The sequence below is a fragment of the Pantherophis guttatus genome, chromosome 1 (assembly GCF_059756535.1).
Source record: "Pantherophis guttatus breed Tessera chromosome 1, ASM5975653v1, whole genome shotgun sequence".
Taxonomy (NCBI): Eukaryota; Metazoa; Chordata; class Lepidosauria; order Squamata; family Colubridae; genus Pantherophis; species Pantherophis guttatus.
The window spans coordinates 248,622,351-248,650,253 of NC_142063.1; the positions used below are offsets into that span (position 1 = coordinate 248,622,351).

The 27,903-nt window shown below is 38.7% G+C and overlaps 1 protein-coding gene and 1 long non-coding RNA gene across 6 annotated transcripts in view; one reads left to right on the plus strand and one right to left on the minus strand.

Moving 5' to 3' along the window:
• Nucleotides 1-27,903, minus strand: part of HS3ST5 (heparan sulfate-glucosamine 3-sulfotransferase 5) — a 188,460-nt gene that overhangs the window by 55,481 nt on the left and 105,076 nt on the right. The gene's annotated exons all lie outside the window — the stretch shown is intronic.
• On the plus strand, nucleotides 640-27,487 carry LOC117660876 (uncharacterized). Its single transcript, XR_004589821.3, has 3 exons — nucleotides 640-708; nucleotides 4,300-4,393; nucleotides 26,733-27,487. It is a non-coding gene; the product is annotated as an uncharacterized LOC117660876 (long non-coding RNA).

Here is a 27,903-nt window from a genome sequence, read left to right on the forward strand (position 1 = left end):
GTCAATGGGACATTAGCTCAGACTAGATTACAAATCCTGAATCATTCCAATTCTCTGCTTGTTGAGGACCATCAAGACTTTCCACAGTGAAAGTTCTCCAGAGGCTCAAAAAGCTTAACAGCTTAATTTTCAGGGTTTTTTTTTTTTTGCTTCCCCCCTAATGTTTCTCTGCATTGTTCAATTATTTGCCACACTTCAAGTTCTCTTGAGAAGAACTACCTGGAAAATTAAACCAACTAATGTTTACCTGAACATAGAAAGAGTAGATTGGTATGTGCATATCATCAGAAGAGAAGAACATAAAGCACACACTCCTTACCAAAAGAAGAGGATATTTTTAGCTCATGGCTGAACTGTGGAGTCTTTGGTGCTCTCTGAGTAGAGTTGTTTTCTTGCAATGTTTCATTACCCAACTAGGTATCCCTCTCTCCCTCCCTCTCTCTCCCTTTCTCTCTTTTGCTTACAACACTCCATATTCAAAGTTACAAAGTTGCTCTGGGGTATAAAGGGTATATACCTAGCATCTATCCACACCTAGCTAATAGATTGTGATGTAATACAGAATGTCACAAATCATTTCCTATGCTGTCATTTGACTGTGCTATACAGTATCACTCAATAGGGGCTATCTCTGGGTGTATGCCTAGCTTTTCAAGTGAAGGCATCACATTGGGAGCTTCGTCCTTGATGAAGGTGCTGAAGGTCCTGGTAAGGAAACAGGCCTGAAAGGTTGACCCAGCAAGTCACAGATTGTCTCCTAGACATTTAAAATTAAGTTTAATAACAGCAGACATCTAAGTCTATCCTTATTTGCTCAGAATGTCTTCTCCTATACCATTGGTCTTTTGTCGTCTTGGTGGTGAAAATGGAGGGCAACAGGAATCTCAACTTCTAGGTAGATGGTGATATCATCACCCACCCAGTATTCTCCTCTGTAGGGCATCGAAGCTTTCCTAGAAATAAAGGTGATGAGACTGACATTCTGCTTTGTGGGTTTATATTACATTTTTGCTTTCAATATTTATTTTTGGCATCCAAATCAGGTGGCAGACATATTGATAGATGTTTGTAAAACTCTGGTTACCAATGCCTATTTTAAACGCAGATAAATTATATCTGCGAATATAGAATACAAAAAAACCTTTCTGATAAAATTTTGGGGGAGAAATTGGAAATATCAATAGTTTAATTTCTTTTTTATATGAAGCCTCTCATATTTGCAAAATGTATTAATACAGTTGTGATCTCATATGACGTCACAAACAAGGTACTGCCTAAACTGTGAGAAAGCAACTTATTGGGCTACCTTTAAAGTTTGACATTTGGGAATAAAGTAAGAACCTTTTCCACATACTGCATCCAAAACTTTACCTCTAAAATTATTTTGAATTCTTTGTGTCTGTTGTGGCATGAAAGAGAAAAAGTTCTATTGATTAAAAGTCTTCACAGGGAACTATAGCTATATATAATAAATCAGTGGTGTCAAACTGGCAGCTTGCAGGCCAGATGCGTCACACGTAGGCCACGCCCACCTCAACTCCGCGAATGGGGAAAATGTCATGAAACAGCACGTGACAGCAACATGATGCCGCGAGTTTGACACCCGTGTTATAGATAGTTCAAGAGAACCATTGTTGTATCCTCTACTTAGTAAGATTTATATTTTAAAAATAATTTTAGGGTTAACATTTATTGTTTTAATATGTTAATGTTTTATTTTGTTTATATTGATTCTAGGCCACCTACAATTCCCTACAGATGAGATGGGGAGGCATATAAATTAAACATACATACAAACAAACAAACAAACAAATAGTGAAGTTGAATACTGCAGGTTCAGATAACTTTTGTTGCAATGGGAAATGTAGGTTGTGGCTTCCAGAGATAATTTAATTGGCGGAAATCACATGGGGAAACAAAAATGTCTCCCACATGGTGAGTTTGACTCCGCCATCTGCTTTCATGAGAAGAATCATAAATTTCCCCTGTCACTTATAGGATATTGAGAAGCTTAGGACTCCTGGGATCCTATCAATTGGAAAACAAATACCAAATATTTAGTTAAAATAAAAAAGGGAAGTGAAAACTCCTGGATAGTGATGGGCAACCTGGTCCTTTCCAGAAAGCTTGGACTACGTTTCCCTTAGGCATTAGGAGAACCAAATGGGAATTGCCTTTTTAAGCACTTAGAGCCTGACTACTTAAGGGAATAAATTTCAGCAGACATTGAAATCTGTAGGATAAACTCCGAAGCTGCACTGCTTTTTGAGACTCATGTATTAGGCTTTTCCTGCATCATTCCCAGAGTTTGGAAGGCACTCATTAAGCGGTTGCATTTGACTACCATTCTGCCTTTATAAAATACAGTTTAAAAATCACTTATATTTAGTCTGTTTTTTAGAGGCCAGTGGTTTTATTGTTTGGATTTTAATTTACCAATCACATTTTTCATTATTTCATTTTTCATTATTGTAACTGTTCTTTTACTCTTTTTTATTTTGTTCTTTTATTGTAATGTTCTTTGGGACAGGACCATTATTTATTTGCTTATCTTTTAATCCTACTTTAAATTATAAATTGCCCTGGCTGTTCAACATTTATCCTAAAAGATCATTAAGATTAGAGGAACTGGAGCAGGGGTGAAATGCTCCCGGTTCGGAACGGGTCACTTGATCCGGTGGTAGTTCGGAGAACCGGTAGCAAAAATCCCTGCGCCCCCCCCACATGCCCAGCTGAGCCACAGGATCATCAGAGACTTTTTTTTTTACTTTTAAAAGCATTTTTTCTACAACCTCTTCCGACGAAAAAATGCTTTTAAAAGTAAAAAAAAAAAAGCCTCTGATGATCGTGCAGCTCAGTTGGGATAGTCAGAGGCTTTTCAAAGCATTTTTTTCTGCAACCTCTTGGCCGAAGAGGTGGTAAAAAATGCTTTGAAAAGTCTCCGACGATCCCAGCTGAGTTGCCTGATCTGCAGAGAGGTATTTTTAAAAAAGCCTCTCTGATGATCCCAGCTGAGTTGCCTGATTGGCAGAGGCTTTTCAAAGCATTAGAAAAAATGCTTTGAAAAGTTAAAAAAAAAAAAAGGTTGGCCACGCACACCCAGTCACATTACCCCACCACCACCAAGCCACGCCCACAGAACCGGCAGTAACAAATTTTACATTTCACCCCTGAACTGGAGGCTAATCTGTTTTGCCTCTGCATTCTACATAGTGGCTGTTACCAATAAAAGGGAATATTTGTAACTCAGGGTTGAAATGAGGGCTCCTTGGTGCTCTTTGAGCTTGGTTGTTTTCTTGCAGACATTTCATTATGTAAACTAGGTTACATCATCAATGCTGGTAAGGAGTAGAGGGTTGTTCTCAATTTATATTCTAGTGATTTGCCTGGTCAGTATTGGGCGGGGGGGGGGTGTCTTAGAGATTCTTTGGTTGGGCTGTTTCAGTGGTGAAATGTAAATGTTGTTACTACCGGTTCTGTGGGTGTGGCTTGGGGGGGGGTAATATGACTGAGTGGGCGTGGCCAACTTTTTTTTTTTGTACTTTTAAAACCATTTTTCTACAACCTCTTCGGCTGAAGAGGTTGTTAAAAAATGCTTTTATAGTCTCTGACGATCCCAGCTGATTTTCCTGATCGGCAGAGGCTTTTTTTCCTTTTTTTTAAAGCCTCTGATGATCTTAGCTGACTTGCCTGATCGGCAGAGGCTTTGTTTTTACTTTTAAAAGCATTTTTTCTATAACCTCTTCGGCCGAAGAGGTTGTAGAAAAAATGCTTTTAAAAATAAAAAAAAAAACCTCTGATGATTGCGTGGCTCAGCTGGGCAATGTGGTGGTGGTGGGGGGAGGATGGCAGGGATTTTTGCTACCGGTTCTCTGAACCATCCGCTTCCATCACTACTAGATCAGGCGATCCGGTCCGAACTGGGAGCATTTCACCCCTGGGCTGTTTACTGTTGGCTTGTTTGGCAGTTCCTTGACTGGGGTATTGATTGTTGATCGGATGTTAAACTTGCAGTCAATCTATGCTTATCTGGGTGCTGATTGATGGTGGGGGGAGGCCTTGGGTGATCAGAGCCAGGGCGTCTTTTTCCAGCACTAGGTGCCCCCATCGTCTTCCCCACCTTTGAGATACTCCATGCACACTTAATGACTCAAACATTCAATTAACGAATGCATTGAGAAGAGCAGAGATGGGGGCTCATTGATTTAACATGATTCACTTAATGCTATGACTATAATGGACAGGCTCTATTATGGACTATCTGTTTTTTACTATTGTTAATCTCTACCCCTGTTACAGCAACATCTGTTGGGCTTCAAACTACCCCTTCCACTTTAATGGCAAAGGATATAAATAATTACATCTGTAAATGAAAAGCAAATAAAACCTAACTGTAAGTATTCTAGTCCATCAACTCTTGACATGCACAGTTTATTTACTATAAGTGCAAGTTACCATATAGAAATTTATTTGCCTCCAAGTTTAGTATTGTAATAATTCTTTGCTATATATACTCAACCATTTCAACAATCAACAGATTATTAGGCCATTTCTTGTGAAATTTTACATCAAGGAAATTTTGAACTTATTAGACCTGAATATCCTGACTCTGCAAAAAAATCACCCTACTCAGAACTGCCTATATACTCAGATGCTACCTTAACAGTTCTTAGATCCTGGGCAGTGGTGAAATCCATTTTTTTTTACTACCGGTTCTGTCAGCATGGCTTGGTGGGCATGGCTTGGTGGGGGTGGCAAAGGAAGGATACTGCAAAATCTCCATTCCCATCCCACTCCAGGGGAAGGATACTGCAAAATCCCCATTCCCTCCCCACTCCTGGGGGAAGGAGATTTAATTTAATTTAATTTAATTTAATTTCGAATTTATATACCGCCCTTCTCCCTGAGGACTCAGGGCGGTGTACAGCCAAGATAAAAAACATAGAATACAAATATTAAAACATTTAAAAATATATATAAAATTTGGCCCAAAAAATTAAAAATCACAGACTAATTAAAAGGATTTAAAAGTTTTAAAATTTCTTCTTAAGCCAACCCGGCTTGCTGGAAAAGATAGGTTTTCAGGGAACGACGGAAGGCATTGAGGTCCTGGATTCTTCTTATCTCCGGGGGCAACTGATTCCAGAGGGTGGGAGCCCCCACAGAGAAAGCCCTCCCCCTGGGGGCCACCAGCCTGCATTGTTTGGCTGATGGCACCCTGAGGAGGCCCTCTCTGTGGGAGCGCACGGGTCGATGGGAGGTCATCGGTAGCAGTAGGCGGTCTCGGAGATAGCTAGGCCCTATGCCATGGAGCGCTTTAAAGGTGATAACCAACACCTTGAAGCGCACCCGGAAGACCACCGGGAGCCAGTGCAGCTCGCGCAGGAGTGGTGTTACATGGGAGCGCCATGTTGCTCCCATCACTACCCGCGCTGCTGCATTCTGGACCAGCTGGAGCCTCCGGGTGCTCTTCAAGGGGAGCCCCATGTAGAGAGCGTTACAGTAGTCAAGGCGAGAGGTGACGAGGGCATGAGTGACTGTGCACAGGGAATCCCGATCAAGAAAGGGCCGCAACTGGCGAATCAGGCGAACCTGATAAAAGGTCCCCCTGGTAACAGCCGTCAGATGTTCCTCCAAAGACAGCTGCCTATCCAGGAGGACTCCCAGATTGCGAGCCCTTTCAGTGGGGGCCAAAGACTCGCCCCCAATAGTCAGTGATGGAGTCAACTGACTATATCGGGATGCCGGGAGCCACAGCCACTCAGTCTTGGAAGGGTTGAGCCTGAGCCTGTTCCTCCCCATCCAGATCCGCACAGCCTCCAGGCACTGGGACATCACTTCAAGGGCATCGTTGGGGTGGCCTGGGGTGGAGATGTACAGCTGGGTGTCATCAGCGTACTGGTGGTATCTCACCCCAAAGCCACGGATGATCTCGCCCAGCGGCTTCACATAAATGTTGAACAGAAGGGGCGAGAGGACCGATCCCTGCGGCACTCCACAAATGAGAGGCCTCGAGGTCGACCTCTGCCCCCCTGCCAACACAAACTGCGACCGGTCGGAGAGAAAGGAGGAGAACCACCGTAACACGGTGCCTCCCACCCCCAACTCTTCCAGCCGGTGCAGCATGATACCATGGTCGATGGTATCAAAAGCCGCTGAGAGATCTAATAGGACCAGAACAGAGGAATAACCCCTGTCCCGAGCCCTCCAGAGATCATCAACCAGCGCGACCAATGCCGTTTCCGTGCTGTGCCCAGACCTGAAACCTGACTGGAACGGATCCAGATAGGATGTTTCCTCCAGGAATTGTGGAAACTGTTGCGCGACCACACTCTCAACAACCTTCGCAATGAAGCGAAGGTTGGAGACAGGACGATAGTTAGCCAATATTGCTGGGTCCAGGGACGGCTTCTTGAGGAGAGGCCTCACCACCGCCTCTTTCAGGGCAGCGGGGAAGTGACCCTCACTCAAGGAAGCATTAATAACGCCCTGGAGCCAGCCTCGTGTAACCTCCCGGGAAGCCAGTACCAACCAGGAGGGACACGGGTCCAGTAAACATGTGGCCGCACTAAGTCTCCCCAAAATCCTGTCCACATCATCGGGAGTCACAGCATCAAACTCCTCCCAGATAACATTCTCAAGACTGTTCCTCGTCACCCTGCCCTGATCTACCCAGTCAGAGTCCAAATCCCCCCGGATCTGAGCGATTTTGTCATACAGGTATTGTCCGAAATCCTCCGCCCTGCCTTCTAAGGGATCCTCCCGCACTCCCAGATGGAGCAGGGCGCGGGTCACCCTAAACAGGGCGGCCGGACGATTCCCTGATGACGCAATAGAGGCGGAAAAGTAGTTAGACTTTGCCGTCTTTATCGCCACTAGGTAGGTCTTAATATGCGACCTTACCAGTGTTCGATCAGATTCAGCGAGACTGGCCCTCCAACCGCTCTCCAGGCGTCTTTTCCGGAGATTGCAAAATCTCCATTGCCACCCCACTCCAGGGGAAGGATACTGCAAAATCCCCATTCCCTCCCCACTCCTGGGGGAAGGAGATTGCAAAATCTTCATTCCCATCCCACCCTGGGGCCAGCCAGAGGTGGTATCTGCCAGTTCTCCGAAGTACTCAAAATTTCCGCTACTGGTTCTCCGAACTGCTCAAAATTTCTGCTACCGGTTCTCCAGAACCTGTCAGAACCTGCTGGATTTCACCCCTGGTCCTGGGTTAGGACTTGAACTCTTATGTTTTTACCAGTCCTTTCAGAAAGATAATGAAATATAATCAAATGGCAAACTTTTGTATAAAATATAGTAAATTCTTCAAATATTTGCTACTTGCTATCCTTCTAAGGGGAAAGCTATTTTCTTTAAGGCAAACAGATGTACTCACAAATGATTTTGTTGCTAGCATATTTGTTCATTAATTGTTTCAAAGGTTAGGCACAGTTTTTGTATACATGATTGCCAGTAGTCCCAAAAGGAAATATTTATTTTACTGAACAGGTTCCAGATCACTGTGCATAAAAAGGAATCAAAAGTTTTCCCTCTTCAAAGTGGCATATATAGTTACAGTATTCTGAGGCATGTGAGAAAGTTGTTTTGTATACATACAGGGGAGAAACGGACCAGATTACCCTTCCCATATTACTTTTAAGACATTTTTTAAAAAATCTATGTGAAATAGCAGGTGCCGAAGCAAAAAATCAATTTCCAGCTTCAATTTTATTTTCACAAATGTTTCTGGTGTTTAAAAGAGGCCATAAGCTTGCTTGGAAAATCAAATAAATAAAAATTATGGATAGCTGCCAATCAATCTGTTGCTCTGAAAAGGATAAAACAAGAAAAACCAAAGTAGGTATATTAGGGATTTTGTAACAGCTAATGTTCTTCATAAAATGGATTTATGAATGAATGAATGAATGAATATCCCTCATTGTGTGAGAAAGACCCTGAGTAATGGAACAAAAAAATGCTGCTTGAGGAACGATCACAAAAGAGAGGGTTCAGCCGGCAGCTACATAAAAGGTGAAGAAGGAGTTTCAGAAGGTTCTCACCCTAACTTCTCTTACTGTAAAGGAAATGTTGTGAGATTTGTCCTTTCCAACTTGCAAGATATCAAGAAGAGAAGAAGGTTAGTCTATTCATGTATACCAGACAGGAAACAGACTGAATGAGCTACTTCTGCTTTATTGTAATGCTACATGAATAGAACCCTGAAACTATAAGTAAGCTTGCACTTTCTCTTCTTTGACCCTTTCCTAGGCAGCATTTCTTTCTCTGTTTTTCAAAAGTGTATCTCACACAGCCGTCATTTGGTAAGACCACTAACAATATGTACTGAACATTCCAACTATCCTCACTAACCCAAAAAGGTTGGATATCATCCCTGATTGGTCTAGATCACAGGTGTCAAACTCGATCGCATGACATGACGTATCGCGACATATTGTGATGTTTTTTGCTTTTTGGAACCGGGTGGGCGTGGCCTGCACAGGATGCATCTGGCCCATGGGCCACCAGTTTGACACTGCCTGGTCTAGATCATCTCAGGAGGGACGGCTCATATGGCCCGTTTAGAACATTTTTTTCTCCTTCTACTGATTTCATCAGCCTGCATTCAATTTTCAGGCAGTGAAATGCTAGAGGCAGTAACGACATAATAAATACTTGCAAAAAACATTTTGATTCAAAAAGAAATGTACTTAATGGTGATGTGATGGATGGTGCCCTCGGAGGGGGAGGTAATATGATGAACTACAATGAAGCAGCAGTTTCTCAGGAAGGAGGGAATGCATTCCAAGGAGGAGGTGAGACAAGAGGTAGCACAGCTCAGAACTGGGTAGAGTCAGAGAAATAGAATTAGAAGAGCCATTCCCTAGAATCTCTATTTGGTGTGAACAAATAAATAAGTGAACTTTGGCTGGATTGCTCTCTGTTGTTCTTGGTCTAGAGCGGACAGCAGTACTTTCCCTCTCAGTATGAAATGTCTTTCATCCTGGGGTGGGCTTCAAAATTTTTAGCAAGGGGTTCTCTGCCCAATTGCTGGGTGGGCATGGCCATGGTGGGCGTGGCCTAGTTGGCCTCCTGCACTACGGTGGGGTGGTGTTGGTGTTTTTGCCCTCCTTGGGCTCCGGACTTGAGGCTTGAGGGCGAAAATGGCCTTCCCAGGCTCCGGAGGCCCTCTGGAGGCTGGAAACGGGCCCATTTCTGGCTTTCTCAACTTTCCAATAGGCCCATTTTTCACCCTCCCCGAGCCTCCGTGCGTGCCCTGCAGTTACCTGCATCCAAAATGGGCCATGTGGGGACTCTTGGGAGGGACAGGGCGGGGTGGGCAGGGCCAGTCAGGAGTGGGATTTGGGGGTTCTCCAACTGCACAGAATCTTAGCTAGAGGTTCTCCCGAACCCCTGCAAACCCCCAGCAGCCCACCCCTACTTTCATCATTTTCCTTTCCCTGTCCTACTGGCCTTATTACAGGACAAATTCAGGCAAACCAATCCAGATATAATACAGCATATTCTAGTTCCTCAAAGACATAGATGCTGAGAATTATTGCTCCTAGAATCACAACTCCTAGAATCTTCCAGCAAGAATTTCCATAGTCCAACACATATGGAAGGAACTAGATGAGGAAGGTAAGGTTATACTAAGAAGTGCAGCATCCAGATGGCTATATGTCCTGTGTGAGAAGATCACAGTTCTGGAATGACTACCGGGGATGAACAAAAAAAAAAAAAAATACTCACATGACAGAGAAATATTGATTTTTCATATTTGTTTCTCACCCTAATCCAGTTGCTTTCTCAAAAAGGTGGCATAATTGTAAATTAAAATCAGTTTTCCCCATCCCAAACTATAAGAATAGATTTCATTTTGTAAATGAAAGGTGTTTTCAGCTATTTAATGAACTATGTAAATTAGAAAAAAAGAAGAAAAAGAATAGACAGATTTTTGGAAAACAAATTTTATATATATATGTGTGTGTGTGCATATACATACACATACACACACACGAACACACATATTCTGATGTTACAAATGTATATATTAGATGCAACTACACTTGTTCAGGTTGTTTATCCAGGCAAAACATTGGTATGCAATTACGGAGGCGTCAAGCATTAAATCTTACATGTATGTTTATGCATCTTACATTCCATGCATAGATCTTATTTTTTATCCCCTGAATTTTTGTCTTACCACAGGAAATTATTAAGGAAGGGAGGATAAAAAAATATACTCTCTTTTGACTGTTAATGTTAGGAACTGCTCTTGATTCTCTTTTTCTAAAGAAATGATGTTCTGATTTACATTATAATAAAATTGCAATCAATGCATCTTGCTTTGATGATGTTAATGAACAGAGGTTCATGTTCTTCTTATGTATATTTAAACAAGTATTTATTGATGCATATGTTCACTGATTCTTGTGATACTCTTATGTAGCAAATGTGTACATTCGATGGCATTCAGTCTTTTATAATTTTAATAGTTCTATGATTAAGATCATATAAAAAACCACATTTTTTTGCTATAATTCCCCTGACTCAGCAGTAACATTCACTAATGCTCATTAAATCTGCACAATTAGTGTAAAATTTATTCATGTCCTTCTATGAAATAGTACAACTTATTTACAATAGTAAATAGTAAAATAAATCTATAAGAAAAGACTGAATAGCGTGAAGGGAAAACCCCAACTGGCTTCAGTGTTTTATTCCAGTGAATGCTACGTATGGGAGATAGCTCTTTAAGTATGTAATATTGTAATTATTTCTGTGGAATTAAAGTTGTCATTATTTAGTAAAATTTCAAAGGAAGAATCAAGTTTGAACGGCTTTTATATATAAGTTGAATAACAGCAATCCTGAAATAATGATCATTACTGTAGTATTTACTAACATGATACTAGAGCTTTTTTATTATTTATGATAAATAAAGCAAAATTATGATCTCTGCAAGTCTGTAAAGCAAAAGAAAACTGAAGTAATATCGTAAGCACAGTTGTGATTTTTAGCGACCATTTTGCTTAACAACTGAATTCCCAGTCGCAATTGTGGGCATGAAATAAGAACTGCCTATATAGTTTTTAGATTAAAAAGCTTAGAGTTCCTGGAAGATAAAATGTTGGCACAATTTACAGCAATACATATACCTGTTTCTACAAACCTAGTGTCTACTTTTAAGAGGAAAAAAATTAATGTAATGCAGCAAGCCATAGATGGTACTCAGGAACAGTTTATAATACATATCTGATTTTCCTTGTGGCAGAAGTAAATTAATTGGAGCCATGGTGGTGCAGTGATTAGAATGCAGTATTACAGGCTATCTCTGCCCATAGCCAGGAGTTTGATCCTGACCGGCTCAAGGTTAACTCAGTTTTCCATCCTTCCGAGGTTGATAAAATGAGGAGCCATATTGTTGGGTACAATATACTAACATTTGGAAATAGCTCAGACTGCTCTAAAGCATTATGGTATATGAAGCAGTATATAAGTCTAAGTGCTATTCCTATTGCTAATTGGACAAAAATGTTAATAAATGAAGAAATGTAAAGCTACATTTACTATTACTACATTTACTATTCTGGTTATGAACTCTGTTTATATTTGTCTATAGCCGTGATGGTGAACCTATGGCACATATGCCAGAAGTGGCACGCAGAGCCATCTCTCTGGGCACCCAAGCTGTTACCTGTGGCTGTTCCGGGTTCTGGCGTGCCAGTACACATGCATGCGCCGAACAGCTGCTCTTCCAGTTTCTGGTGCGCGTATGTGCACCGGCCACCTGGTCTTCTGGTTTCTGGTGCACAGGTGCGTGCGAAGACCAGCTAGATGGTGCGCATGCACGCACCGGAAACCGGAAGATCACTCGGTGCCGAAAAGATTCGCCAACACTGGTCTATAGCTAAGTGTATGGAATATGACCTTTTAGGTGAAGAATACATAATGCTCCATATTCTGAATATTATTCTGAATTACTTCTTTCAAGAGTTACCACTTCTTTAGTTTTGAAAATCACAGATTCCTTAAGTCCTCAAATTCAGAAGCAGCTACATGCTGGTCCAGGATTTTATTAATTACTAGAAATAACAAAACTATGCTTGATAATGAAAAGATATACAGTACGTTTTCTTAATAGAAAGAAAAAAAATGGCTTTGGTGGACTTACGAATAATTACAGAATTCTAAATTTGAGCTGTGCCTTGACCAGATTTTGGTTACTAGCATATTTGTGCAAACTAAACACTAATGTTCTAATTTCTTCAGTGGTGATCTTGGTAGGATCCTTAATTGACTGGGGCAACATTAAGAATGAAGCAATAATTGCTTTAATTACCTCCTATTAAACTGGCCTGTAAGCTGATATTCTCTTTCTATCTGAATTGATTTGCAGCTGGGCTCTGTTAATACATCAGCTCATTTTAATCGCTTTGCTGCTGTGTTCAGCCTTCCCTCATTTTTTAACTCAGCAGTGTTTCCTCACTTCATTTCCGTGATTAATCATAAATCCCCAACTATATAGTAATAACTTTTAGTCTATTTTTTAGAGACTATTTTTTTTAAAGGGATGTGTGAGTATGCGTGTGCACGTGTGTGCACTTTTGAATCAATGTTTAACTCCTGGTGACTGCCTGGACAAGTCCCTGCAACCAGAAATATTTAATTTTGCAAAAGATAATACTTCTTCCAGGACTGTGATATAGAATCCTTTCTTCTCTTTCTCCATCCAACAATATATTTACATCAATGGAATGATCATCTGGGACCTTCAAAGATGGCCCTGTTACTATATTTTTGCCTGTACTTTATCATATCCTCCGGTTATTTTTTTACCAATAAAATATGTATATATTAAAAATGGCAGTGTTAAAACAGCAAATACAGATAGCCCTCACTTAGCAATCATTCATTCAAGCAACCATTCAAAATTATGATGACACTGAACAAGAAGGGGGATTTATGAATAATTCTTAAGAGTTGCAGCCATTGCAGCGTTCCCATGGACATGATTAGAATTTGGCTCTTGGCAACCAGCTTTCAATTATAATGGCTGCAGTGTCCCACAGTCACATGATCACCATTTGCAACCTTCTAGGCTGGCTTCCCAAAAACAAACCCAATGGGGAAACGGGTCAGAATTTCCAAGTCTCTCCCACAAGTTGCTCCTGTTCCCACTACTCACTTTTTCCCCTGAAGAGCACCTGGGCAGCATGGTGAACTTGTACTCCATAGCTCCTGCCCATGCTTTGTAGCACCTGCTTATGGCACCCACCCATCCTCCATAATACTGTTCTGCCTGTAGCTCACATCCACCAGCTTTTTGCCTGGGATGCGGGTTCAGTGGCATAAGCAAGCATCTCTGGATTCCCATCTTTTCCCGTGTTGCACTTCTTCATTAACAACTTGCATGCCTCTTGCTTAATGACAGCAATGGAAACTGCTGGGATTGCCATCACTAAGCAATGCAGTCTCTTGTTGTCTGACTGTATTGCTTAGTGATGGAAATTCTGGTCCCAATCACCATTGTAGCCCAAAGACTACCTATATTGGAAACAGTCTGATGGCACTGAAATAACTTTAGGGAAATGGATGGTTCTATTTCCAAGCATTTTGTTTAAAATGTCTTTACATAAAAGGCTCACTATTCTGCTCTTGATTCTACCTTTGTCTTGGATTAGAGGTCTTTGGATATTGAAGTTCCTCTCTGAATCATAGCTTGGGCTATCATGGCACATCCCAACATTTTATCCTAATGTGATTTGTGCATAATCCATTCTTTATATTGTAAATATGAAAGAGATTATTTTATAGGCTTTTCTGTTAATCATTACATGGAGTATATGTGTGAACCAAAATTGTTTTCTCTATATTATTTACCTTATTTTTCATCAGTAACATTGCTAGTGAAGTCAAGCAATTTTCTTTCTCTTAATCATGTAGTAAAATCTAATGCTAAATTAAAGTTCAAACTGCAGAAAAAGTTCTCCATCTCATTGAAGAAGTGAAAATACTTCACATGCACAAAATATGTTCACCTGCGTGCAATGTTGAAAGAAAAGTTTTTAATACTGTAATTTGTTCTGAATCTCTGTTGCCCTCCTACCTAATAGTTAGTGCATATTATGAATGCATATCTAAACTAAGCATTAATTAACATGAATAAAAGCCACCTATTTTACTTGAAGAAAGAAAAAGTTGTTTTAAAATATTCTTTATTTAAAAATCCATCAGGTCTTTAAAAAAAAAAAGAATAGTTATTAATTGTACTTACTTGACAACATATCACTTTAGGAACTACAAGTAATATTCAAAAGTACATAATTAAATGCTTTCAGACTAAAACGATTCCAGACCACAGTGTATGGAGGTGTGACACCTGTCCTTCGAGAATAGGCAGTAGTCTTGGTTATAAAACCCTATTCATTATTTTACAAGTTCCAAAATCAATTGAAGGTCAAAGATATTTGTGTATAATAAAGAGCTCAGTGACTATGTAGTTCTGCTATATGTTATCATGGGATGGCCCTTTGTCTACAACTGCCAGCCCTGTTGCAGGATTTGGTTTCTTAGAAAAGGGACTTGACCAGCAAGGGCAAATAGATCAATACTATTTGACTGTTTTCTCCTTTAGGTTATAAATACATCCAAATGTTTCATAACAGATTGCCTAACCAACTAAAACAAGCATGCTAGTAGGATAATTAAATTAATGAGCTTATCTCACAAGCAGCAGCCCTACAGTCAATGGCACCGATACTTAAATGCAATGTAAATTAGGATAAAAAGGATGCAGACTCCCAAAGTACAATGTTTGATCATTTATCTATTTCACATACATTGATTAGAAACAAAGCATTTTTCCTTAAACACACTCAAATCACTATATGTGGTACGTTTTTTCCAAATTTGAAATTCTCAAGCTTCCTCAGAAAAAAAAAAATCAGAAAAAGTAGATAACTTAAAATAAAGGTACTTTTGAAGTGTTATATTTCTGTTAATGTGCAATGAAGTTTATTGTATTTGTTTATAAGGAGGTACATTGATAAATGTTACATTTAATTACAATTAAGCATTCCAGATCCAGTTTGAATTTAGGAGAGACATGCTGAAACTGAAGCATTAAACTTAGTCTTGACTGTGTTGTCACATTGATTTCGTGCTGTGTATTAATTTATATAAGCCAGTTTGGGGTAGCGCTTTAAGACACCAGCCTAAAAACTGGAAAACTAAGTTTTAGTCCCATTTTAGGCACAATACCACCTGGGTGACCTTGGGCCAGACATCCTCTGTCAGCATTAGGAAGGAGGAAATGGTAAACCATTTCCAAAAAAATCCATCTTACCCTGAAAACTGCAGGACTTCTCCAAGTTGCCAGGATTCCATACTGGCTTGAAGTTACGTAGGATTAAACTTGCATTTTGCTCACTGAAATTTTGACTAGATGAATTATAAATGTTGTTAGACAAAACTGTAGGTTAAACCCAGGGGTGAAATCCAAATTTTTTTACTATCAGTTCTGTGGGTGGGGCGTGGTGTGGCTTGCAGGGCGTGGCTTGGTAGGCATGGCAGAGGAAGGATACTGCAAAATCTCCATTCCCATCCCACTCATGGGGGAAGGATATTGCAAAATCTCCATTCCCACCCCACTCTGGGGCCAGCCAGAGGTGGTATTTGCCGGTTCTCCGAACTACTCAAAATTTCCGCTAACGGTTCTCTGAATTGCTTAAAATTTCCGTTACCAGTTCTCCAGAACCTGTCAGAACCTGCTGGATTTCACCCCTGATTGGTAACTTGCCAATCAGATTTCGTGCTACCTTCTTGATTATTTTATTTTATTTTATTTTATTTATTTTGATTTATACGCCGCCTTTCTCTGGAGACTCAGGGCGGTTTACAATGCGTTAAGCAGTAGCCTTCATACTTTTGTATATTTTATACAAAGTCAGCTTATTGCCCCCACAAACCGGGTCCTCATTTTACCTACCTTAGAAAGGATGAAAAGCTGAGTCAACCTTGAGCCTGGTGAGAATTGAACTCGCAATAATTGCAGGCAGCTGGAAGCTAAATACTACCTTTTAACAGTAGCATTAGTCTGCTGCGCCACTCAGGCTCCTCTTAATTGCAGGAATGCCACAGACATAATATATTCAAATTTAACAAAGTAGTTTATGACATTCTGATTAGCAAACAGGTTGAATGAGTTTGGTGGCACAATTATTTGATAGATTCAATTGTCTTGAAAACAATACTACGCAAATTATGAAACGAGATTGCACATGGTTCAATTTGGGTCAGTGCCATTCCGTATTTTTAATAATGACTTGGATGAGAGAGATAATAATTATTGTATTTGAAAATGGTACAGATTGAATTGTAAAGTTAATACTACAGAAATTGAATTTAAGATGGTAGTTAAGATTCTAAAATAATTTAAATTAGATTAGGGATACCAGCTGAAAATAGTGCAATAAAAGCTAATAGAAATAAATTCATAGGAAAAAGCAATCACATTCGTTCAACAAATTTTTAGCCAAGTTTCTTATGTAATTGTAAAGAGAATTATGAAATAAGGATGATGGTTTGGCAATAATATATATATAAAGGGTATTGGGATTGTAGATGATATAACTAAATATGACCCAGAATATTCATTGATGGGTTATATTAAACCAATAACATCTACCAAAAAAAAGGCAAATAGAATTTTAGGCTACATCAATAGAAGCATTCCTGCTAAATTACTGGAAGTAATACTTTTCTATTTCTGCTGATTAGTTTCCATCTCAAATATTATGTCCAGTTCTGAGCTTTCAATTCTAAGAAGAAAAACTGGAATGACTCAAACAGGGAAATCATAATCAGAGTCTTAAAAAAAATGCAATATGTCCTATACAAAGAAATTTAAAAAAGAAAGAAGACTAAGAGTCTAGTTTTATTTGTTTAGAAAACTTATATGTTCATCTTTAATACACAATTTTGAATAGCTAATAACCAGTTTACAAATAAACACACAAATACACCATAAAGTTGTAGTTTAATACAAAAGAAAGTTAAGATACTATATAATGAATTCCCACCTCAAGCATACATATAATAGACTTCTCTAACATCCATGGGAAAATTGGAAAATGCCAAGTCTTGGCAGTGTTCTAGGAGGCCAGGAGAGTTAGGACCCTCCAAATCTCAGGAGGAAGCTGCTCACAGTGTGGGTATCACAACAGGCAAAGCATGCTTCCTCCATTCTGCAAGAGATCTCGGTGGTACAGTCAGACACCATGTAAGAAGTTAAGGTGACAAGCCCCTATTGAATAAGGTTCATGGATTACAATATGGCTTTCTACTGGGACATTTGGAGAATTTTCCTAAATTAAAAGCAGTTTGATTAGGGAACCAATTATCTTATGAGATGAGGGCTTCCCTCTTCAGGATGTCTTCAACTAAGAAGAAATTTCCTGATAGTCAGAACAATTATCAGTGGAACAACTTGCCTCCAGAAGTTGTGAATGCTCCAACACTAGAAGTTTTTAAAAAGAGATTGGACAACCATTTATCTGAAATGGTATAGGGCAGTGATGGCTAACCTTTCTGCCATTGTGTGCCAAAAGCGGGGGGAGTGCGGGGGGGGGGTCCACGCACGCATGTGCCCACACCTATAATTCAACGCTCCCATGCATGTGCGCACAACCCCCGCTTTTGGTACATGATGGCACAGTGGGCCCAGTAGGTCCATTTTTCACCCTCTCCAGGCTCCAGAGGTTTTCTAGGAGCCTGGGGAGGGCAAAAACGGCCTTCCCCATCCCCCCGGAGGCCCTCCGGAGGCAGGAAACAGCCCATTTCCCGACTTTCGGTGGGCCCGGAAGGCCCGAAAATCAGCTGGCCGGCATGCACATACAGGCTGGAGCTGAGCTAGGGCAACGCTCGCGTGCCCACAGATATGGCTCCGTGTGCCACATGTGGCACGTGTGCCATAGGTTCGCCATCACGGGTATAGGGTTTCCTGCCTGAATAGGGAGTTGGGCTAGAAAACCTCCAAGGTCCCTTCCAACTCTTCTCTTCTCTTCTCTTCTCTTCTCTTCTCTTCTCTTCTCTTCTCTTCTCTTCTCTTCTCTTCTCTTCTATTCTATTCTATTCTATTCTGATTGAATAGCTATTTACAAGAAGATGCTTGAATTTGAAATCTTACATTGATTTATACAAGGTTAGTCTTGATCAGGGGTGTCAAACTCACGGCCCACGGGCTGGATGCATCGTGCTGGTCATACCCACATCCGGTTTAGTGAAGGGGAAAAAGGTCATGATACATCATGTGATGACGCCGTGACAACGCAAGTTTGACATTCCTGGCTTAGATGGTTTCTTCTATAATTCTAGACATTTTAAATGAATACCCACTGAATACTGACTTTTTGGAAATAGTACTGTATTTTTAAATTCATAACAATTATTGTACTGTGTTAAAATAAGTGCCTCTAAAAAGAGGTTATCTCTATGTTAATGTGAAACTTGTTGAGTCTCAAAACATATGGCAAATGTGTATCAGTAGTTTTTAATTCTAGACATCTGCTATGTCACTGTATTCTCTTTTTTGATGTACCATTGTCAAAGCCATTAATAGCAAACACAGAAAGGCTACTGTGTAGGTCTTACTCCTGTGGCCTAAAGTTATTTATATCTGAAGGGTAAAATCTGTTCTTATACTGGCACATTTAAGTATCACCCTTGACCTCTCTTGCTTTTTTTCATGCATACAGAGGAAGAACTTTGTTTAATTATTCATTATGTTTTACTTTCCCAAACTGGGGATTTTATTTTATAGATTATGGATTTTATAGATTAAAAATGGATTATAGAATCAATTTTTTAAAAAATCTTTAACATATGTACATAGTTTTCTTACATTGGGCAAAGTGATAAATCTATAACATTTCATATAATTTCCCACCAGTCACAGCCATGAACTCAGACTGGAATTCTTGAATTCTCAAGTTCCTACATGCAAATAGTTATTTGCCAAGTGTAGTAAGATAAAGCTTGCCTTTTTTTTTTTTACATGTTAAGTATTTTTTTTAAAAAAATTAAGGGCTAAATACCAAAACAATGCTATAAAGCCAATTAAGAAGAAAGAAAACAAGATTAGAGGTCTTCTTGAATTATTTATTGTTATGCACTGTTGCAGAGCCTTTAAATAAGTAATTAATAAACTTCACAGCAACTCTCTCAAGTTATTTATTTAATGCACAGTTCTGCAACGTACAAATATTAATCTGAACGACTTTCAATAGAATAATCATGTATACAATAAATCTTCAATAGAAGGGTAATATAATTTATACTTAAACATTCATGTAGCCTTTTTTAATCACTCTATTACAAGAGTTGATTATTTGGAAGTAGTGCATATTCACATTGTTTTTGGTTTGAATTTAATGTATGTCACCACTATATTTTGTTAAAAACCGAGTTGAAACTCACAAGTAATTCCTTCCTTCCTTCCTTCCTTCCTTCCTTCCTTCCTTCCTTCCCTCCCCTTTTTAATGCCCTTTCATCCATCCATATATCTCAGAGCTCAATCTGATAACAAATGCCAGAATTTCCACACCCCTTACACAGGCACACCACAGCTTGAATGATGTAGGAACTAAGCCTATTCACAGATGCTCCACCCATTATACCTCTGGCAATTCTTCCTTGTTTCTAGATTTTTAGTTCCAAGCTTCCTTCTGAATGTAGAAGGAATAGATTTTCTTTAGCTGTCAGGAAATTACGGAGAAGAACTGAGCACTGAATGGGACCTGTGGAAAAGAGGATATTTATTTTAGACTTGGGTTCCCCGTCATCATGTCCCCTTCTTACACTTTCCAAACAAAATATCTATTAACTCCATTTGCTATTTTTTTTTTTTTTTTGGATTTGATTTATATGCCGCCCTTCTCCGGGGACTCAGGGCGGCTTACAATGCGTTAAGCAATAGCCTTCATACTTTTGTATATTTTATACAAAGTCAGCTTATTGCCCCCACAATCTGGGTCCTCATTTTACCTACCTTAGAAAGGATGGAAGGCTGAGTCAACCTTGAGCCTGGTGAGATTTGAACTTGCAGTAATTGCAGGCAGCTGATGTTAATAACAGTGCTTTAGTCTGCTGCGGTACCAGGGCTCTTGTACATTTGTAGACATATAAATGTACACATGGTTCCTTATCTTCCTAGCAAGTCTACTGGCAAATTTTCAGCTTCTATCCGTGGGCTGTCAGACTCTTAAACACAATCACAATCACTCCACGCACATACGGAAACATATGACTAGTCTTTTTTCCCCAATTACTTGTATAGGGATTATCCTCTATACTATTTATGTTGTTTTGTATTTTCTGTTGTGGATTGCACCAGAGAGGCTAAATCAGTTTCACTGTATACATGATATACAATGACAATAAAGGCTGTACTGTACTGTACTGTGCTGTGCTGTGCTATGCTATGCTATGCTATGCTATGCTATGCTATGCTATGCTATGCTATGCTATGCTATGCTATGCTATGCTATGCTATGCTATACTATCTTCCCATCTGCCCACTCAGTTTTTATCATTCTATCTCGGCACCCTGAATTTTGCAACAATTCATTCTCTCCCTCCCATCAGGCTATGATATATACCAATCTTACAGCCCATTAGATTTTCATTTGAACATTACTGTATTGTTAATATATTTTCCCTAAACATTTTATATTTTTACATCTTGGATATTCTTCACCTTCCCTCTTAATCTCCAATTAGAGAGCCCAGGTTTTAGTTCACACGTGTCTAAATGTGGAAGCCCGGAGGGTTATATGCAAGTTGAACATTTATTTTCTATAAATGCTGCAAATATTAATTATTGTCAGTAAATGTCTACCTCTTAGAGACATACTTACAGAATGATAACATTGGGCAAAGAGCACTTGGAGGATTAATTGGATTAAGTTTTATGACTTTGGTTAGCAGAGCTGATTCATTATTATGTTAGTGCGAGGCACACCGTTTTTAGTATACTGAACAGTAATTTTTTTTCCAATCAGTGGGGACATTTGCAGGATTTTGTTCTTTATGGTGGTTTTCTACAATGCAACTTGGGAGAGGGGTATCATATTCAGGGGACAGAAATGATAACCATTATGAATTTAGCATTATGCGTAAAATGTAGTTAAAATTTATTACACACAGTTGTTTGTTCTGTAGAGAACTATATGATGGATAACTGATTCTATCTTTGCAATATCTGAATTAATTAGGTTTATCTGCAACAACAGAAGTATATAAATAAACATACATTCTCTCCAAAAAGCTAGAAACATTCATAAAAATTGACATGATCAAAATGTACAGTATTTATCCTAGAAAGAAGACAACACTGTATTTTGAATGTTTTCCTGCCAAGAATGGAAGGTTAGACAAGCACACCTGCTCCATTATTCTTATAAATTATGATCATATTATTGTTAAAATGTATAAACTTAAGATGACCTTTCATTTTAAAAGATAAATTATCTGAAGAAAAACTATTCAGCTAAATGCAGTAGTATTAACACTGTACATGCTTGTTTGTATTATCTGTTTAAAGATAAAAAATATTGTTTTCATAAGAAAACATTGTATGAACATTATAAATTTTAATAGATTTATCTGCTGGCAATTTTTATGATGTCAGTGAGTTGCTGTTTCATATATTGTACCAGGGAACACTTTCTTTCTTAAACTTAAATTTTTAAAAAGTACACTGCTTTTCATGAATGTGGATCTGATAACGGGTACTAAATTAATACAGAATAAATTATTAGAATGTTGAAAGTTTGTTATTACGCTACATCAAGCTATAATAATTTGTAGGATGTAGTTCAAGAATTCATCAAAGTGGTTGTTAAAAACTTAAAGTTCTATCTTTAGAATATTAAAATAAAGATTCATCTTAATGAATCGTTGATGTGCTAAAAAGTAGGAGAACTTTTTATTAACTATATAATATACTAAAATACTAAAAGTTTTACTAAATTTTAATGTACTTAATAATAATAACATTTTAATCTACTAAAAAATAATAAAATTACCTGCTATTAAAAACAAAACACACTTTTCAAGAAGTAAGGTATCACTCAACTGTAAGATAATATATTTGCTCTTCACCCCAATATGTCAACATTACAGCTGAGTCACCTAAAAGACTGACATGGAAAACAACAATATGATAAACTCGTTCATCATAATGTGCAAAAAATGCATTGGTATTGTAGGAAGTTAAAACCCACCCCTCTCCTAGAAAATGAAATAATTTAGAAAATATTAAAAGGGCAGAATATTTCCCCTAAAAGGGAGGCAGAAACTCAGCCCCCCTCCCGTCCGTCCCCCCCCCCATCTTTGTTAAAGTGCCATTAAGGCCTGGGCCAGTCTATTCTACATAACAAAGATATACTTCCTTCAGGCAGAGCTATTTAATTGCCCTTCATTGCATTACCCAGCAAGATTCAACCAAATTTAACACAGAGACAACCTAAAAAGCTAGCTATGACCTTTGAGAGCAACCAATCAGGATACTCTTCCTGTACCCCAGGAAGCTCAAAGCCAGAGAGGGTATAAAACCCAGGGACTCTCAGCATCTCTTCCCTTTTTGCCCAGGATCTCAAACCATGTAATCCTGTTCATCAATAAACCTTCTTTCCAAGCAACCTCCATGAATCCAGTGTCTTTTTCCCCACATGGAACTGAACCCAGATGGACATTTCTTCCAACAGTATAAATTGTAACAGCCTTTCAGCAACTAGGAGCTTTTAAAAGTATTAATTTCTATTCCAGATAATTAGAAAGGACACCTGGATAATCAACAATACTTCTGTTGGATTGTCCTGTCAGAAACTTCTATTGTCTTTGAAGTCAGAAACAATTGTTTAGCACTAAGAGACAGTGAATCTTATAAACATCTTCTTAGATGGCATGGCCATAAATTTCCAAACCGAACCTTGTTCAAGGTCAGCTGTTAAAGAGGGCAGGTATCAACATAGTTTTCATGGAGTCTCAAGTAGTCTTTAAGTTTTACACAAATAGACATTAATTGTGTTCCTGCCATTAAATCTACTTAATGACACTATAAATTCTCTTCAGTTTTATGATGTTCCATTTAAATCCACAGAATATAAGAAGATTCTCCATTTTTGGGGGAAAAAAATAGAAGCAACTGAGGTTTCTACTTATACTTACTCTAAATAACACTACGGTTTAAAGTGGTAACTGTACGTAACTGAGAAGAGGAATGTATTTTGCATTAAAAACAAGCAAGATGTCTTTCAAATGAAGGGAGTAAGAAGCCATAACAAAGACAGCACTGAACAATTATATTAAGTGGATTTTTTAAATTTATTTTTTGCTTTATAACCTCTTTTGATACTCTGCCTGAATAAATATCAAGGACATAGGTATTTGAAGCAATGTTACTATATGTTATAAAGTTGATGCCTAGCAATCCAGGAAGGCTGGCATTGACAATATGAATCCATGGAGCTTAAAAAAAAAAGCAGGCAGACTAGCAAGAAGAAAGAGATGTACTGAGAATTATGTTCATATTAAAAGAAAGAACATACAGTAAGTAAAGAACTAGAATTTCAAGAAGCAGCTTTTGAGTCTTTTTACATTTCCCATCTCCCAACAGTTTATCTCTGAATGAAAATAAACCAAATCAATAGTCCTCAGGTCACCATGGCTTAGTCTATGCTAAAATCCTCAACTTTCCCCATTACTTCCCTTTCATTATTGCATGTCTTTTTCCAGGCCCTCCAAATGACAACTTTTCTCTTTATTTAGCTGCTACATCATCATCTATACAACATCCTTGAGATCTCACATCATCATCACATCCATCCAGGCGTTTCTGTCATCCCTCTTCAGGATAATTGCCTCACAGCACCCTCCTTCTATGACTTCTATACATATTTCTGTTTGATGGCACAGAGGCAATAGTCTCCTCTTTTTCTGATTTGTTATTTGTCAGTGATAACACATAATATCCAACGTAGCTTCAAATTTATCTGGGATGCAAAATGTGCTTCTCACCATTCAGTCAAAAGTGCCACTGGGTGCTTTCAATTACTTCAAGTTCCACCTTCTTTCCTTTGCACAAGATCTCAACAGTGCAACAGGAGGAAGCCAAGGCTTGGTGCACTGGAAAGAGCCCTGCCATGCTGCCAACTAATTAACGGAGGAAGCTTATTTCATTTATGTTATAAGTATGACAGTATGTCATGTTAAGAGAGAAGTTCCCAGAAGAGGGCCTCCAGCACAAGTCCGAAAGCTCGGAAGATAAAACCTCTGGTTCTGGTGACTGACTCAGATTGGATCCTGCAACATTATCCTGGGCCATGTATATTCGCCTTCATTCGTATGTTAAGACTGTCCAATAGACAGACATGTATGCATTACCTGTTATTAAACATCTTGACAGTAGCGAGAATTCTATATGTGAAAAAATAGAAAGATATGTCAATTCCCACAGTGGAAGGATAGATGGAAAAAATGATGGAGCTGACAGAAATAGCAAAACTTTTTTAAGGAAAAGAACTTATCCAGTTTTGTTTCTACTTGGAGACTCCTTCTAGACTTTCTGTTTGAAATAGAAAAAATATATATGAAATTTTGACTTTGGTTTTCAATTATTAGTTTGCTGCTATAGAAACAGCTAAAGGTTGTGGTGATGCAGTGGTTAGAATGAAGTACTGCAGGCTACCTCTGTTGACTGCTAGCTGCCTGCAATTTGGCAGTTCGAATCTCACCAGGCTCAGGGTTGACTCAGCCTTCCATCCTTCCAAGGTCGGTAAAATGAGGACCCAGATTGTAGGGGGCAATAGGCTGACTCTGTAAACCACTTAGAAAGGGCTGCAAAAAGCACTATTCAGTTTCAGTTTCAGTTTATTTAGATTTATATACCACCCTACTCCCGAAGGACTCAGGGCGGTGAACAGCCACGATAGAACATATACAATACAAAATTTAAAAAACAATTTAAAACGTATTAAATAAATTTGGCCCATACTAATTAAAATACCCGTTTTTAAAAACAAATTAAAATTAAACAATTAAAAAGGAGTTAGGCCACTATGAAGTGGTATATAAGTCTAAGTGCTACTGCTACTGCTAGTATCTACTATGTAAAAGTAAAACGTTGAAGTTGTAGCTCTATTCTGTATCTATTGTGCTGAAAAAAAGTGGTGAAAAAAAGTGCTTCTTTTCTTTCCCCTGTACCTCACCCTTCTTTCCCGCTTCTTTTCTCTTCTTCATTCTCCTATTTATTTCTGTTTGTATTTTACATTAAGATAAACTTCAATTAAAAAATTATAAAAAGCAAACAAACACATATACATAAACATGGCTTTGCAGCATGTAGCAGATGGAGAGGGCATCGTAACTCTTGGCTGCATTCTTAATTTCCTTCTCAAATAGAAAAGGAATACAAAAAGTAGTAGAGGAGTAAATGAGTTCTCATTTGCTAAATGGCTTCAGGCTGCACTGCAGACTTGCTAGATATATCACCACATTATCAGGTTGATTCACTCCATCTGCCCCTCAGATCTGGTCTCCTGACAATGGTAGGATCTGATGTCTTTGGTTGGATTATATATGAATCAGCTCCCACTCTCCTTTCTCTCTGGCTGAAGTTTCCTGGAATTGTGCTGATCCTGTCCATTTTTACTGATAAATATTTCTTCCAAAAAATATGCATATGATTATGCACAGTGGTTTGCCACTGTTATGTAGAAGAATTATTCGGAATTTCCACATCTCTGAAAAATAAATTCTGGAGTATTAAAAACAAAACAAAACAATGCAACATGTAGTTTTTTTTTTTTTTTTTAAATCTTTATTTGGCAGTAGACTCCATATTTTAATATATAAGGGAACATTTTATGCTGGAATACTCTGGGTTAGTTCTAGTTCATGAATAAATAATATAGGATTCACATATTAAATGTACTTTACCAACAAAATTGTTGATTGCATGCTGATTTAATTGCACAGGAATAAACAAAATTCTTGCCCCCCTGTTCACCGTTTTCCGGAAGAAATAACAATAAAACAATTGCAAAAGAAAGTGGTGCCTTACATCCCCCCGTTAGCAAGCTCTCTTATCTTTGCTGAAATTCAAAAGTAGGTCATCCAGCTTGTTTCCAAAACACCACACTGATTTCTGAACAATTTTACAGTGAGGCTCCCTCTGTCCCTCTGTATAGATATTTTGAAAAGGGGGGTAGGTGGGCAGGAAATAAAAGGAGAATGAAGGAGAATGATCTGTTGTTGGACATTATTTTTAGCTTTTAAATAAATCTGTCATGCTATTGAAGCTCAGCCTAATGACAATAATTATATAGGCTCTGAAGAAATGCGATTAGGTGAGCTCGGAAATCCATAGCAACTATTGTTACTCATTTTCTTGTATGACAGGGTTGTCATTTTGGTAATCACTGGAGCATATGCTTAACGACTGCTTGAACTTAGACTATTTTCTTTTTTAAAAAGTCTACAAAGTTGGAAACCATCGAGAACTCACAATCTAACAGAGCTATGCTACATCAAAGGGCCTATATTAACTTTGCTATAAAAGAAAATCTGTACAATTCAGCTGTTGACAATTAGAAAGGGAGGGTTGGAGAAGAAAGGCTGGAATCATTTAAAAAAAGTTGTCAAGAAACAATCAGTAATGAAATTTTGTGTTTTATTCTCAGGGTGAATTATGATACTTTTAGATACTGGAAGGCGACCAATAGAAAAAAGAATACAAGAGATATAGAAAGAAAGGCCTACTACATGAAGTATTTCCACTCTTCAAATGTCTTCGGAATGTCTTCAAAAGAAAAAACAAGTCCAGCTGCCTCCTGAAAAAAGCACCTTTAGGACAACCATGACCTGGATGACTGAGAATCTACATAGACTTTCACCTATGCATTTTGGGATGAACATCTTTCGAATGGTGTGGAAGTATGAACGGATTTCCAGAAAAACTGCAGACTACAGGAATCATTTGCACTTCAGTTTGAGATGCAGACAACACAGACTCATCCCCAACAGAGCCTGCACCTGTCTTCAACAGAGAAGGGACACAGGGCAGAAAAACATCCTGCAGCCAAGAAGGCTTCACACCCATTTGCACTACTCAGGTGACCCTGAGGACACAGATAAACCCCCAAGTGGCCTCAATGACTCTCTAAAAAAATGCAAATGACCAACTCTCTGCAACGGATATAAATCCTTCCATTACCTACCATCCAGTCAGAGCTGAAGAAGGCTTCTTGGATGAGAAGCGAAATGTCTTCAAAAGACGAAACAAGGAAGTCCAGTTGTCACCTGGAAAAGCACCTTTAGGATAGCCTTACTTCATCACAGTTATCCTGATGTTTGGACTGAATTTGGCATTTGTATGCATCTATTGAGTCAGATGTTCTTGTTTGATGGTATTAAATAGATCATTGATGAATGTAAACTGTTCCAAGAAAAGCTATCTTTTGCAATTGACTGACTGTGATTTTCACTGCCAGCTTCCCACAAGGAAAGTCAGTGTTGATTGCAGAATGCGGCAACTTCATGGGATTCACTTAACAATGGCAACTGGGATTGCTGTAACTGCTGTCATAAGTCAGTGTGGTCATGTGATGCTATGCTTTATAATCACATTGTTTAGCAAGGGAGTTCTAGTCCCAATTACCATAAATAAACGAGAATTACCTGTACTACTAGCATTTAGTTGTCTCCCCAGGCAGCCATGAATGAATTGGATGAGAAAATGCTAACATATTGATAACTCATCACATCTCCATGAGCCCAAGGAGATATAAGGGATGATGTGAACTTTCACTGTAATTATTGCATGTGAAAAACATGTTCTAGCATGTTGAATCT